This window comes from Petaurus breviceps, unplaced genomic scaffold (genome assembly GCF_028583685.1).
Source record: "Petaurus breviceps papuanus isolate PSGF00001 unplaced genomic scaffold, PetGlider_PUasm1.0 89614, whole genome shotgun sequence".
Taxonomy (NCBI): Eukaryota; Metazoa; Chordata; class Mammalia; order Diprotodontia; family Petauridae; genus Petaurus; species Petaurus breviceps.
Genome location: NW_027187089.1, coordinates 198,661 through 215,369, shown reverse-complemented (window position 1 = coordinate 215,369; position 16,709 = coordinate 198,661). Strand labels below are relative to the sequence as shown.

Below are 16,709 nucleotides of genomic sequence, written 5' to 3'. Positions count from 1 at the left end.
GATCAGGAAGAGAGATAAATATTTTGCTAGGGCATGCTGCCCTTGAGCTAGAGAGAAACTGCCTGAGACAGTGTTTTGAGGCTAGGGAGAAATGTGATTTTGGAACTGGATGTGATTTTACAAACTGGATGTGATTTTACAAAGCATAGGCACCCAGGCACCCCATAAATCCTAAGTGAATGAGTGACTGATGTTAGCTGACCTGTTCATCAGGTTGCTCAATCAACTAAATGGATAAAGGGTTCCCTCTTGGCATTTCATGTGGTTCCATTGGCATCCATTGTGTTTGAGTCTTGGATTATAGTTGATACTCACCAGGATATCAGGGCAGCTGCTGCCAGTATAGTCACAGACCCAATGGTCACAGAAGAATTGAGGGAAATATAGGAAAAGAAAAAGATAGAGATAGAGATAGAGATATCTACCAGAGGACTACTGGCTGAATTTAACAGATGACAGATCTGCCCTCAGAACCCTTAGTTGATCAATCCAAGAGGATTCATTTGCCAACAAGTGTGGCTAGGCTTGTTCTAACCTTACTCTGAGTAATTCCACAGGTCAAGGTGTCACACAGTCCCTTACATTATAGAGAGTTCAGACAAAGGAACAAGGACTGTATTCCACCAAAACTTTCAGATTACTCACTTTGTTCTTGCCGTGCAGATTGATCCTGTCTAGGTCGATTCCTACATCTTGGGTTGACCATCAGAGATCCCACTTCTGAAACCATTATTGATGAATGCTTGAAGTGTGAAATATTAAAAACATTATTTCAGAAGTGAACTAATTTAGAAAGAAGTTTTTTTTAAGTCATCTGTCAGAAGAGAGAGCTTCAAAAAGGGGTGGCCCACTCCCCCTGAATGTCTGTAAGTTGCACATTATCTTGAGTTCCAAAAAGATGAGCTCTGTTCCCTCCTTCCTCCTCCCCACAGTGTCCCTTTCCAAGATGGTGGTAGCAGCTTTTTCCCAGCTCTTAGGGAACTGGTGAAGGGGGGGAATAAAAGAAGGCTAGGAAGCAAGAATTGGTGGTCCTGAGGTCCGGGCCTGGGCACAGGTTCCAGAGGATGCCTCTAGACCTACCCCTCCAGGGTCCCTTGGACCCCCTATATCCCTTCAAGTGACAACCTGAATCTAGTCATACTCTAGGATGTTTCTTCAGATTCTAGATTGGCCTTTCATGTTGACTTTTCTGCTGGACTCCCAGCTGGCTGTCATGATATACTTGTCCCTTGGTGGTTTCTGTAGCTTTGGTTCCCTATTTGGTCTAGCCCCAGGCCCAAGCTTTGATTATTCATGACCATGTGATGGCTATTCTAACCTCAGATGCCTACCTAGGGCTCCTCCTGCCCCAGGGGCTCCTATGGCTCTGGATACTTTGCTCTACTTCCCTGAACACTCCCCACTTCTAGTGGGTCTTGTGTCAATGTATTCTAGCCCAGTGTCATCAATGGCACAGATTTCGAAGAGGAACCCCTAAATAGAGCTAGGGGGCCAGTACCATCCAGGAGACTGTGAACCTTGATCTTTAATTGTCATCATTGTGCCAGATTAAGCTCAGGAGCCCCATCTTTGTTTGCTACTTTACCACCTGCATACTTTTCTGCAATGCCAACAGCTCGCCTATGGCATCTATCTCATCTACTTGGCTAGAAATAGAGCATTCAACTGGGTAAAGTTGCTGAATGTGGGGATATGGGAGGCCCTTTGTGATAAAGACTAGGACTAACTGTTTCTGAAAATTATGACAATCTTTATGTGTGTGTGACCCTGAGATGGAGTGGGGGGGGGCAGGCATGTCATTGATGAATAAGTTTGGATATAGTCTCCTGTACTCACAGTACCTTGTGGGGGAGGGTGGGAGTCTCATCTCTTTTTACTGATCAGGAGTACTGGGGTTGGGGTGGACAGAATGATAATATTGCCACCAGAGTTCACCCAGCTTCTATGAAGATCTCTTGACCACTCATCTCTGTGGGACACTACAAGATGGTGAAACACCAAGGAGAAAAGGGAAATGAAGAAGATCCTTATAGGTTTGACCTCTTGAATCAGACATAATGTTCATGGACACAGGATGGGATGAAATCATTGACATATCAATTGCTGGCTCAGGAATTGTGCCCACTTTATACCAATATTACAGCAGACATTGAGGTTGATCCCCTATGGCCCCAAGCTTCCCTCGGGTCCCAAATGGTTCCTCTTAGGTCTTTTATCATGAAATGCTATGGCACCAGCCCCTTGCAAAGCCTGGTCCTCTGTTTATGTTTCTCCCTAAAAATATTCTGCAGAGTGGGGCCCCCAAAACTCATTAAGATATTTCAGCATTTATAAAAACATTTCAGTCACAAATTTACTTTCTAATTAATGACTCCATAAATTTCTGAAGACTGTGAAAAAAGATTTTTTTTTCCTTCTTATGTCTCTTTTCTGACTTCTCAACTTAGCCAGAGTCAGAAATGCAGAGAAAGACCATATATCTTTGAAAACTGAAAGTTCCATGGGAAAGTTTTCACTCTTTGCATCTTTTTTTCCTTTGACTGATCAGGGCACAGAAAAAAAGTCAGTTGGGTTTACCAAGACATATAATACAGAAAATGCTAACAACATACTTGACATTACACAGCTACAGCACTTCTCATTTCAAATGACCAATAGTCTTTTGATCTTTTTGCTCCTAATTAAAATGTGGATCTCCCATAAATTCTTACAGTAGATGAATTTGTCAGGATTGAAACTCCCATTATCTGAGTGTTCCTGAATCTTCACATAAAATGAGTCCATTTACTGGTTTTGGCTATAATAGTGAAAAATGAAAATAAATGTTAACAACTTCATTTCTTACCTAGCCTTAATCATTGAAGGAGCTTTGCCTCAGAAAAACTGGGACCTGAGAAAGACCTTAGCTTAAAAAGGCTAAAGTCTCCCACTGTATCCAGGGTCATCTCCAGTTTTAATTTATATATTGTCACTGGACCCAGATGGCTCCAGAGGAGAGAGTGAGGCTTGGTAATTTTGCACAGCCCTGCCTCACTGTAATAAGAATGTAAATTTTAAAGATCTTCCCTGCCCCTAGGCTAATGTGCACCTGAAGCCTGGGGTGGGGGAGGCTTGTTTTTCAGTAGATACTTCTTGATTGGCCAGTGAGTCAATAAGGTTGTTACATTCTCTGAGCCAGGAGAAGGCTATACAAGCCCTGATGTGTAGCTTTGTTTTGGGACTCACTTTGAAAAGTGTTCTGTGATTTGATCTGAATTCTGGGAAGCCGTTGTTGAGAGTCCCCCGGCTTTGAAAAACCCAGAATGAGGAAACCCAGATGTTGACTGGGTATGGATGTAATGGTTGGACAATTTGGAAATCTGTCTACTTGATGTTTCTGTCTTGATAATTCTGCCTGTATGCTTTGAGGTTCGGGGTGCTGACCTTTTCTCCTGAACAAGGTAAACGATATATGTCTGACTGATTAAAGTAAGCTTGTTAACCCATTTTGAGTTGCTTTCCTTTAACAAAGCAGATCCAAGAACCTGTATGGGCAGCAAACCCTGAGGACACGCTTGGGGTGCTTGCTGCTACACTCACTTAAATTCAATTCACTTGCAAGTCAAGACATCACCTTCCTGATGTCATTGGTCCTCTTTGAGAACAAGGGATGAACAGCAACAGTTAAGTCTAGTTCTTTTTCTGATATTGGGTTAAGATCGTTATTTAGTCCCCATTGCAGATAATGTTTGCTCTTGGTTTTAGATAGATACTACTCATCATTTTAAGAAAAGCTCAGTTTATTCTTATGCTTTCTAGTGTTTTTTTTAAATAGGACTGGGTATTGTATTTTGTCAAAAGCTTTTTCTGCACCTATTGAGATAATCAAATGATTTTTTTTAGAGCAATTGGGGTTAAGTAACTTGCTCAAGGTTACACAGCCAGTTATTTCTGGGTGTGGTGTTAAGTATCTGAGCCTGGGCTTCGATCCCCAGGTCATCCCAACACTGGGGCCACCTGGCCTCCCCTAATCAAATGATTTTTGTTGGTTTTGGTATTGATATGGTCAATTATGCTTATGGTTTTCCTATTGTTGAATCATCCATGCATTCCTGGTATAAATCCCACCTGGTCATAGTGGTTGATCTTTGTGATATATTGCTGTGTTTCCTTGTAAGTATTTTATTTATTTTTTTCATCAATAATCATTAGGGAAATTGGTCTATAGTTTTCTTTTTCTCTTTTTCTCTCGATGGTTTAGGTATCAAAATCATAGCTCTGTCATAGAAGAAATTTTGTAGGACTCCTTTGTTACCTATTTTTTCTAATAGTTTATATAGTCTTTTTTTCCTTGCTTTTTGGAGGGGGGAAGGCAGGGCATTTGGGGTTAAGTAACTTGCCCAAGGTCACATGGCTAGTAAGTGTTAAGTGGCTGAGGCTAGATTTGAACTCAGGTCCTTTTGACTCCAGGGTCGGTGCTGTAGTCACTGTGCCACCTAGTTGCTCCTAGATTGGTTTTTTAAATTATAAAATCATTTCCTAGTTTTATTTATTGGTTCAGCAGTTTTTTTTATTTTCAATTTTATTAATCTCTCCATTTATTTTCAGGATTTCTAATTTGGTGATTTCTAATTGAAGATTTTTAGTTTGTTCTTTTTCTAGTTTATATTTTTCTAGTTGCAGACCCAGCTTATTGATTGGCTGTTTCTTTCTTTTATTGATAAAAGCATTTAAAGGTATAACATTTCCCCTAAGTACTGCTTTGGCTGAATCCCACAAATTTTGGTATGTTATCTCATTGTTGTCATTGTCTTTAATGATTGATTATATTTATGATTTGTTCTTTGACCCATTCATTCTTTAGGATTGGGTTATTAAGTTCCCAATTAATTTTTAATCTCTTCTTGAAGTGTAATTTTTATTGCATTATGGTCAGAAAAAGATGCATTTAATATTTCTGCTTTTCTCCGTTTTTGTGAAGTTTTATGCCCTAATACATGGTCTATTTTTGTGAATGTCAGCTGAAAAATAGGTATGCTCCTTTCAATTTTATGAAATATTCTCTAGAAGTCTATTATATTTAACTTTTCTAAAATTTTATTCATCTTATTAATTTCTTTCTCATTCATTTTGTGGTTAGATTTATTTAGGTCTGAGAGGGGTAAATTGTGGCTCTTTTCTATTACTATCTAGGTTTTCCTGTAAGTTGTTTAACTTTTCCTTCAAATTAAGGCAGTGCATGAAATTTTTTTCTCAGCAAATTTTTTTTTCTCAATTTTCATCCAGCTAAGGTAATACACTTTTTACCTTTCCTCATTGGCTGTGTTTCAAGGCCTGAATTTTAAATCAGAGTATCAACATGGCACTAAGAGAAATTATATTGAAAAATGTTGCATTTCATACCCTAAACATATTTTGATATTGATTTTTAAATTTGTCACTCCCCTAAAATTGGACCTCTGGGCACAGAAACAAAACTTGTTCTTAGCAATGATATTGTGTATTCTCAGGACCATCTGATCTCTGATAACCAGTGTTGTAAGAGCCCCGGCAGCTCTGATATTGCGACTTTATGGTCAAAGCTAGTCTTGAAATTGCAGGTTCTAATGGTTGTGCAAGCTCTGACATTTCTTCTCCTAGGTGCCCTCCAAGTTCTGAAATTCCCTTTTCTATGGATTCTCCTAGGCTTGACATATGTTTAGATCTTACAGAATCAAGAGAATTTCAGTTCTCTGGCTCTGATCAGTTCCTCCCAAGTTTGATAATCTAGGTAGGAAGGTCCCTTCCAGATCAAACCCCACGAATTCCAAGTTGCCTCCAAGCTCAGATGCTCTATGTTGGTCATACCTTCTCAAGACTCATATTCTGGGTACTATATAAACTCAGTTCTGATATTCAGATTTTAGATAGAATTTACTTATTTAATCAATTTTAGCATATTAAATGGTTTATATTTATTAGCAGTACAGTTATTTAAAATCACACATTCTCTCCTGAATCCTTCCTATTTATCTTAATGTTTTTAAAAGAAATGAACTATTTTATGACTTAATATATCTGAATTTCTGATTATGCCTACTTGTACAAAGAACAGATTCCACTCCAACTATCCTAATACTGAGAAAGGTCTTATGAGTTATAAATATCATCTTTCCATGTAGGAATGTAAACAGTTCTACTTTAATAAGTACCTTATGATTTCTCTTTCCTGTTTACCTTTTCATGCTTCTCTTGAGTCTTGTATTTGAAAGTCAAAATTTCTATTTATATATATATACATCCTTATTACCTTTTTACATCACATAAAATTACTTTTTGTCTGTTCTTTCTTCCTCTTTTTTCCTTTAAATTCAGTTTTGGTTTGGAATATTCCAACTTCTTCTTTGACTTTCTGATTCTGGACATAAGTTTTAATTCAGAAGATCACCACTATGTTAATACAAATTATTCTGTAATGTAGCTGGTATCTCCTACTCCAAATAAACTTTTTATTGTTGTTCAACTTTACCTATTCTTCTGTTTAACTTGCACAAAAACAAAACATGTTCCCCCAAATTACATTGTATCCTCTCAAGACTATTCTGAGGTCAGATAATTTCTATTCTAAGAACCCTCCTGGCTCTGACACTGTGTTTTATAGCCCAAACTAGCCTTGAGATTTTATGTTCTAAGAGCTTTCCTGGCTCTTCTAGCCTTTCCTCTATGTTTTCTCCCTACTCTAACATTCTCTTCTCTATGGATACTCTAAGACCTGCATTCTGTGTGCTCAGATCTGACACAGAATCAGATAATTTCTGTTCTCTAGCTCCCGACCATCTCTTAGTTTCTGTTAGCTAAATTCTTTTGCAAGTTTGATATTCTAAGTTGGATGTGCCCCATCTAGCTTAGGCCCCATTGATTCTAAACTGACTCTAATCTCAGACATTCTCTGTTGGACATACCTTCCCACATCTCATATTCTGACTTCTTTATCAACTTTCAGTTTTGTTGTTCAGAACCTGGACTGTTCTCCCAGTTCTGAATTTACTATTGTGTGGAACTTGGGTGTTCTAAGGATTTTCCTGACTCTGATATTACTTGTTCTACCTGCCTTGCCCACAGAGACAGTCTGTGTGCTCACATCCCATGGAATCAGACACTATGTGTTCTTATACTCTGACCATTTTTCACTTTCTGTGTTCTGAGTCCCCCTTTTCCTCTTTAACGTTCCAGGAACCAAGGTTCCATCTTGATCAGGAACTCTTGATTCTAAATTACCTCCAAGAAGAGACATTTTAGGTTTTCCATGCCTTGCAGGGTTATGACTTCTCTGTCCACTTCCAGTTTTGTGATTCTGACCTGGACTGCTGTCCCAGACATGAAATTCTCCATTCAAAGCTCTGTCTGGCCTCCAATATATTCCCTTGAAAGCTGCCTCTTAACGAGATACTCTATTTTCTAAAGACCCACATAGCTCTATTATTTTGTGGCTTAAATGCCCAGCTTCCTCTAATATTCTAGGGTAGTGTTTTTTTTCTTTTCCAGTTAATCAGTTGTAGTATATATGTGTGTATATATATATATATATATATATATATATATATATATACACACACACACACACACACGCACAAAATAAAAAAAAATATATATATATATATATATTTGCTTTATTTTGGAGGGGGGATGGTAGGGCAGTTGGGGTTAAGTGACTTGCCCAAGGTCACATGGCTAGTTTTGTGTTAAGTGTCTGAGGCTGGATTTGAACTCAGGTTCTCCTGATTCCAGGGCTGGTGCTCTATTTGCTGTGCCACCTAGCCGCCCCACAGTTTTAGTATATTAAATTACATATGTATATATATATATATGTATACATATATATACATATATATGCGCAATTCAGTTACTTCAGAGCACAAATTGTTTCTTTTGAATTTTGTGTACTTTATTTTTGAATAAATATTGACCAACAATAATATTGATATCTACAGAAGCTTTAACCCAGCAAGACACTGCAAACAATTACTGTGTTGTCTGTTATTCTTTTTCTTTTCCTTTTTTATTTTCTTTTATTTTTTCTAAAGCAATTGGGGTTAAGTAACTTGCTCAAGGTTACACGGCCAGTTATTTCTGGGTGTGGTGCTAAGTATCTGAGCCCGGATTTGATCCCAGGTCATCCCGACTCTGGGGCCGGTGCTCTTACTTGCTGAGCCACCTGGCCACCCCTAAGCAATTGGGGTTAAGTAACTTGCTCAAGGTTACACAGCCAGGTGTTTCTGGGTGGGTGCTAAGTGTCTGAGCCTGGATTCAATCCCCAGGTCATCCTGACTCTGGGGCTGGTGCTCTTACTCTCTGTGCTACCTGGCCGCCCCCTTTTCTTTTCCTTTTTAAAAATAGGACCAAATTAGGCAGTTAATTCAGAGGATTGCTATAAATTATACTGACATATATGTGGCATCCTATACCCTAAATGTATTTTGTTATTGTTACTTAAGTTTACCTGTTATTCCTCAAAGTTTGTTATACTGAGTACAGAAACAAACCTTCCCAGCAATCATAATTGGGTTTTCTTAGGACTATCTGAGCTTTGATAATCTATGTTCTAAGAGTTCAGCTCTGGTCAAAATTAGTCCTGAAATTGCATGTTCTCAGGGCTTCCCTAGCTCTTCTATTTCTTTTTCTAAGTGCTTTCCCAGCTCTGATGGTCTCTTCTCTATGGCTTCTCCCAGGCCTGATGATCTGTGGAATCAGACAATTTCAGTTCTCTAACTCTGACCATCTCTCACTTTTTGTCTTCTAAAGTTCCCCTCATGTTCGATAATCTACATTAGAGGGCCCTAGTCAGGTCAGGAGACATTGATTCTAAATTGCCTCTAAGCTCAGACATTCTCTGTTGGATAGACCCTCTTAAATGCTATATTTTGGCTTCTGCATAAATTCCCACTTCCTATAATCATCATCACCACCATCATCATCAGTTAATTATTAAATAGCATCTACTATGTACCAGGCACCACACAAACCCTAACCATAGGTTCTTCAAGGGTGGCACAAACCACCTGGCATCACTCCTCAGCTCCACAGGTGCAGCAACGCATCCATACCGACTGTGAACTAGGCTAACAGTAAGAAGAGAAAATATAATGAAGATGAGCTTGTAATCCACACTCAGAAAACCTGTGCTGATGTTGAACAATCACCTGCCAAGAGTATTCTAGAGAAGAAAGAGCTTTCCGATGCAGAGGAAAGGTTGGTTTTGGGATCAACTGATCATGAAGAGGAAGAAGAAAGAAATTCAGAAAAGGAAAATTTCTCAAGGCTGGAAGGGAATCAAAACAGCAAATGATAAAATTTTTGATAATTCAGATTATTCATTTGAGGCAAATAAAAGATAATAATAGTCTTGTGAATCCTTATTTTTTCCCAATAAATACATCATATTCATCAATAACAATAATAATATGTACAGCAGCCTTAAACCTTGAAAAAACCACATGCTTTTTCTTTTTTTGTCATTTTTTTTCTTTTCATTATTTTCTTTTAATTCAGATTAGGTACTGCATATTCAAATTTACACTTTGGCTGTGTGATTCAGGACATGAGTTTTAATTCAGAAGATGACCATTGTGCTTATAAATATTATATTGACATATTTGTTGCATTTTAGAGAATAAATATACTTTTTTCTAATGTTTTAAAATTTTAACTTACCTTTGCAATAATTTGTTCCCTTAAACACATGCAAAAGACTCCCCAGTACTGATACTGTGTGTTCTCAGGACCATCTGAACTCTGATAATCCATATTCTAAAAACCGTTGAGCTTTGACATTGTGTGATTCTATGGTGAAAACTAGTCCTGAAATACCAGGTTCTAAGGATTTTGCGGTCTCTGATATCATTTATTCTCCTTACCACGCTGACTCGACATTCTCTAGTCTATGACTCCTCCCAGGCCTCATATTCTGTGTCCTCACTTCCCACAGTATCAGACAATTTCTCTTCTCTGACTCTGGACATCTGTCACTTTCTGTGATCTAAAGTCCCTCCCATGTTTGATATCCCAGGTTCCAGACCCTATGGATTCTAAATTGTCTCCAAGCTCAGACATTCTTTGTTGACTTTATAATTTCAAGTCTCATATTATGGCTTCTTTGTTAGTTCTGATATTCAGAGCCTGGAATGCCATCTCAGCCTTGAAATTCTCCTTTCAAACCTCTATCCATCCTCCAATATGTTCTCTTCAAAGGCAACTCCAAGTCAGATGTTGTATTTTCTAAAGAACCTCTCAGTCTTGTCATTTGATGGTCAATGTCCCCTCCCTCCTCTGATAACCTAGGCTTGATTTTTTTTTCTTTTTCTCCTATTTAATCGGTTTTAATATGTTAAAAAGCATATTCATATTAACTATAAACTTATTTAACCTCACACAATTTTTCCCCTCATGAATCCAGTGTACTTATTTTTTCCCAATAAATGTAGCCCATTCATTAGCAACAATAGTAACATTCACTGCAGCCTTATTATCCTTTGTAAACACTGAGCTTTTAATTTTTTGTCTTTACATTATTTTAATCCAGATTAGCCACTGTTTTTCAAATTTTCTTTTTGGCTGTGTGAGTCAGGACGTGAGTTTTAATTAAGAGGATTACCATTGTGCCTGTAGATATTATATTATCATTTATGTCAAATTTCATATCAGAAATATATTTTTAAAATTTAGCTTTCTTTCCCCATAATTTGTACCCATGAGCACATAAACAATATTACTTCTCAGCAATGATGTCATGTGTTCTCAAGAGCATCTTAACTCAATAATCTATGTACTAAAAGCTCTCCCAGCTTTAACAGTGTGTTTTTATTTCTAAAACTAATCCTGAAGTTGTATATTCTAAAAACATTGCTAACTCCGATATGACTTGTCCTATTTGCCTTTCCAGTTCTGACATTCTCTTCTCTCTGGCTTCTCATGGGCCTGATATTCCCATAGAGTGAGGTGACTTCTGTTCTCTGGCTCTGATCACCTTCCACTCTCTGTGTGCTATAGTCTCTCCCAAGTGTGATATTGGAGGTCCCCAGATAGCTCATGGCACACTGATTCTAAATTACCTTCAAGCTCAGACATTCAATGTTGATCATACCCTTTAAAGTCTATGCTCAATCCATCCTCAAATCTATTCTCTTGAAAGATACCTCCAAGTCAGACATTGTATTTTTTAAAGACCCTCCCCCCGCACCTGTCATTTCATGCTCAAAGTCCAGTCCCTCTTCTGATGTCCAAGGATTTTTTCTTTTCACCTATTTAATCAATTTTAGTATGTTAAATTAAACCTGTTTATTGATGATACAATTATGTAAAATTACAGTTTTTTACTTGTGAATTCTGAGTACCTACCTTATTTTTTTTGATAAATATGGTCCACTCATTAAAAATAAAAGTCATATATAGAGCATCCTTACCCCTTGAAAACACTCTATGCAATTATTTTTTGTCCATTTTTTTCCTTTTCATTGTTTTCCTGTTAATCCAGATTAGGCATAATATATTCCAATTTCCTCTTTGGCTGTGTGAGTCAGGATCTGAGTTTTAACCCAGAGCATTACCATTGTGCTTATACAAATTATATGGTCATATAGGTTGCATCTCATACCCTTAGTAAATTTCTTTGCTGTTCAAATTAATGTCTTGACCTATAAATTACAACCCTGAGTGCACAAAGTTTGTTCTTAGCAATAATATTTGGTGTTCTCAGGCCTGTCTGAGCTCTGATAATCAATATTCTAAGAGCCCTTCCAACTCTGACACTGTGTGGTTTTATGGCTCATTCTAGTCCTGAAATTAATTGTATCTTCTAGGGCCATTTTCCTTGTTCTTCGGTCTCTTCCCCTAATTTCTTTGCCAGCTCTAACATTCTCTTCTTTCTGGCTTCACCCAGGTCTCACATTCTGTGTTCTCAGATCCCACAGAATAAGATAATTTCTGTTCTGAGGCTCTGAACATCTCCCACATTCTGTGTTTTAAGGTCCTTCACACCTTTGATATTATTTGTTTTACATGCCCTTCCAAGTCTATTATTGAGCCTTCTATTTGCTAACATCCCAAGTTTGGATGGCCACCCCCTTTGCAGAAACCATCCTTCCTAAGCTGGGTCCCTCCTCCAAGATACTCACTTACAATGCATCCCAAAGACATTCTATGTTCTAAAGAATCTACCGGCTCTGTCCTTTTCTGTTCGAAAGATTGCTTTCCAAGAGTTTTTTTTTCCTTTCCACTTATAGAGTTAGTTTTATTATATCAAATTACACGAATCTGAGAAATACTTTTATTTGCAGTAATAAACAGCAGCCCTTTTAGACCTGGGTGCTTAACAGCTGTGTTAGGAAGTCAATAACAACCCCTATTTATTGTCAATAATAAAAATATCCATAGCAGTTTTGCCAGATTAAAGGAACTCATGGAATTTGTTTTTCTCAGAAGTATTTTTCTGATTTTCATCCGGCCAAGGTAATATATTTTTACCTTTAACCATTGGCTGTGTTTCAGGACTGGACTTTTAAATCAGAGCATCAGTATTGCTAGAAATTTTATTTACACATGTTGTATCCCATAATCAACATATTTTGACATTGATTTTTAAATTTACTCATCACTCCCCCAAAATTAGAACTCTGAACACAGAAAGAAAACTCTTTCCTGGCAATGGCATCGTATATTCTCAGGACCATCCATGATCTGATAATCAGTGTCCTGAGAGCCCTCTCTGCTCTTACACTCTGTGGTTTTTTGGTCAAAGCTAGTCTTGAGATTGCATGTTCTGCTAGCTCTGATATTCCTTACTCAGTGCCTTGACAGCTCTGTCCTTCCCTTCTCCCAGGCCTCAAATTCTGTATGCTCAGACTCTTGGAATCAGACAATATTTAATTCACTGGCATTAGCAATCTCTCACTTTCTGTGACTTAAAGTCCCCCCCCCCCCGCCCCCTGCCTAGTTTGATAATCTAGGTGAGAGGGTCTCATGCAGCTCAGGCCCATGCAAGCTCAGACATACCCTCACAAGTCTCATTATCTGGCTTCTTTGTCAATAGTCAGTTCTGAGATCATTGTGATTGATATCTATTCTCTTGGAAGGCACCTCCAGATCAGACATTCAGTACTCTAAATAACTTCCTATCATTTTATGGTTAAAATCCCCTCCCACTTCTTATATTTTAGAGTTGCTTTTTTCTTTCTGACTCATTTCTTCAGTTTCAACATATTAAATTTTGTGTATACATACATACATATATAAATAAATATATATAAACATATATGAATTAGTAATGAGATCATTTGAGAATACAAATTCTTTCTCTTTTGAATGTTTTCAGTGATTACCAACAATAATAGTGGTACAACATTCTTAACTTTCAAGATTCTGCAAGTAATTATAGTTTTGTCAGGTTTTTTCCCCATCATTTTTTTTTATAAAAGCAATCGGGGTTAAGTAACTTGCTCAAGGTTACACGGCCAGTTATTATTTCTGGTTGTGGTGCTGAGTATCTGAGCCCAGATTTGATCCAGGTCATCCTGACACTGGAGCCGGTGCTCTTACTCGCTGAGCCACCTGGCCGCCCCCCCCCCATCATTTTTTTTTAAAGCAATTGGGGTTAAGTAACTTGCTCAAGGTTACACGGCCAGTTATTTTTATGTGGGTGCCGAGTATCTGAGGCCGGAACCGATCCCAGGTCTCCTGATGCTGGGGCCCACGCTCTTACTCCCTGCTACTACCTGGCTGCCCCTAAGCAATTGGGGTTAAGTAACTTGCCCAAGGTTACATGGCTAGTTTTTTTGTGTGTGGGTGTTAAGTATCTGAGGCTGGAACCGATCCCAGGTCCTCCTGAGTCCAGGGCCGGTGCTCTTACTCACTGCGCCACCTGGCTGCCCTACCCCATCATATTTTTAAAAATTGAAATTAAATAGGCCACTTCATGATCATCTTTTCTCTTTGTGTGATATGGGACATGAGAGTTAATTCAGAGTATTACCATTGTGCTGATAGATACTTTTTTGTGGTATAAATTTACCTGTCCTTAACCATAAGTTGAGCACCTCTGAGCACAGAAACAGAACTGGTTCCCAGCAATAATATTGGGTGTTCTCGGGCCATCTATGTTCTGATAATTATGTTCTAAGTGCCCTTCCTGGCTCTGACACTATGATATTTTATAGCCAAAGCTAGTCCGGTGAGCTCTCATATTCCTTCTCCTAAATGACCTCCCATCTCTGACATTCTCTTTCCTGTTACTTTTCCCAGGCCTGACCTTCTGTGTGTACACATCCAATGGTATCAGACAATTTCTTTTCTCTAGTTCTGACCACCTCCTTCATTCTTTGCTCCAAAGACCCTCTAGTGTTTCATATTCTACATTGGAAAGCACAATCCATCTCATGCCCCATTGTTTCTAAATTGCCTCCAAGCTCAGACATTCTGTGTTGGACATACCTTCTCAAGTCTCCTCTTCTGGCTTCTATGCCAACTCCTAGTTCTAATATTTAGTCTCAACACTTCATCCCAGAACAGAAAATTTCCATTTTGAGCTCTACCCAACCTCCAATATATTCCCTTGAAAGGCACCTCCACTTACATGTTCTAAAGATCTTCCAGGCTCAATTATTTTATGTTTAGAAGGCACCTCCTTCTATAATGGAATAGAATAACTTCCCTCTTAAATTATTTAATCAATTTTATTAAATTACTTATGTTTATTAGGAATACAATTATTTAGGATCACAAATTGTTTCCATTATGGACCCTGTGTACTTATCTTATTTAAAAAACATATGTGGCCTTTTAATTAACAATATTAGTAATATCTACAGCAACTGTACCCCAGGAAAGAGACACATGCATTTAATTTTTGATAGGTTTTTTTTCCCTTTTCATTATTTTCCTTTAGAGGAGGATTAGGATAGAGCTGGATTAGTTAAACTGTATGATTCAGGATGTGAGTTTTAATTTAGAGGATCGTCATTGTGCCTTTAGAAATTATATTGAAATATATGTGTTTTATGCCAAAAATATATAAAATATTTTTGGAATTTAACTTTCCTTCCCCAAAACTTCAACTCCTGAGCACACAAACAAGAACTCCTTCCCAGCAATGATATTTGGTATTTTCAGCACCCTGCCAGCTCTGCCATTGTGTGGTTTTATGATCAAAGTTAATACTGAAATTTCATGTTCTAATTTAGGCATTCCTGCCTCCAAACCATTTCTTCTCAGTATCCTGCCTGCTCTGATTAATTCTCTTCTATGGCTTGTCTCAGACCCTACATTCTGTATGCTCACATCCCATGGACTCAGACAATTTTTATCTGGCTATGACCATCTCTAACTTTCAGGGTTCGAAGTTCTCTCCCATGTTTGATATTCCAGGATCTAGGGCTCCATCCAACTCAAATACTCTTGATTATAAATCATCCCCAAGCTCAATGATTTTATGTTCTATGTGCCCACTGGAGTAGGAAATTCTGGCTTTTATGACAACTCTTGATTTTCCCACCCAGAGCCCGGAATTTCCTTTTGAGGGGAGACCTCAGCTCACACATCTCCTCATCTCTCAAGTGGCTACACTAGTATGCGATTTTCTGACTGGCTTTTCTGTGTGCCTCAGGATGCTCATTGGGATAATTTATAATTTTTAAAGACCAGATCAGCTCAGTATTCGACCTCATCACTACCCTCTGTATCTCTGATTGAAGATTATGTGCTATGTTCTGAGGGCTTTCCTGGCCCTGATATCTTTTTCTAATTGCACTGCCTACTCTGACATTCCCTTCTCTCTGGCTTCTCCTAGGGCCTCCGTTCTGTGTGCTCACACGCCACAGAATCAAACCTTTTTCTTCTCTGGAGCTGACCACCTCTCACTTTCTGGGTTCTAAAGTCCCTTCCATACCTGATATTCCAGGTCCCAGACCTCCACCCAGCTCAGGCCTTCTCGATTCTGAGCTACCTCCAAGCTTATTAATTCTCTCTCCCAGGTCTGATAGTCTGGCTTTCATGCCAACTCCTGCTTCTCACACTGAGAGCCAGGACTGCTGTCCCAGCCCTGGAAGACTTTATTCTGAGTTCTCTCCAGCCTCCAATAGATTCTCTCAAAAGGGCCTTCCAAGTCAGACACTATTATTGATATTCCCTCTCCTCCGGGGCATGTTCTGTTCAAATTCCCATCCCTCTTTTGATACTGTAGAATTGTTTTTTTTTCCTCTCCACTTAATTCTTGAGCTTTATCATATTAATTTACACATATGTATTTATAATACAATCATTTGACAGTACAGATTGTTTTTGTTTTGAATTCTATATTTGTGTTTTATTTTTTCAAAAAATACTGACTATTCACGAACAAAAATAGTTATATCTTTAGCAGCTTTAGTTCTTCCAGATACTCTGTGCAATTATTGTGTTTTCAGTTATTTTCTTCTTCCCTCCTCTCTGCCCTCTTCCCTTCCCATCTCCTTTTCTTTCCTCTCCTTTCTTCACCTTTCTGTCTCTCTGTCTCTGTCTCTCTTTAACATTCTACAAGTTAGGCACTACATGTTGACCTGTCATCTTTGACAGAGTGACTAATGGTGGACATGAGTTTTAATTCAGAGGATCACTTTTGTACTGATATCAATTACAATTTGATACAGTTTGCATTTCACACTCTAAATAGACTTTTTTTTACTGTTGTTCAAAGTGACTCGTCCTTCCCCATAACTTGCAACTTG

At 38.2% G+C, this 16,709-nt stretch overlaps 1 pseudogene; it reads left to right on the top strand.

The window, feature by feature from the left end:
• The first annotated feature begins 529 nt into the window (after window positions 1-529).
• Window positions 530-7,515, top strand: LOC138176481 (beta-1,4-galactosyltransferase 3 pseudogene; annotated as a pseudogene).
• The last annotated feature ends 9,194 nt before the right edge of the window (window positions 7,516-16,709 follow it).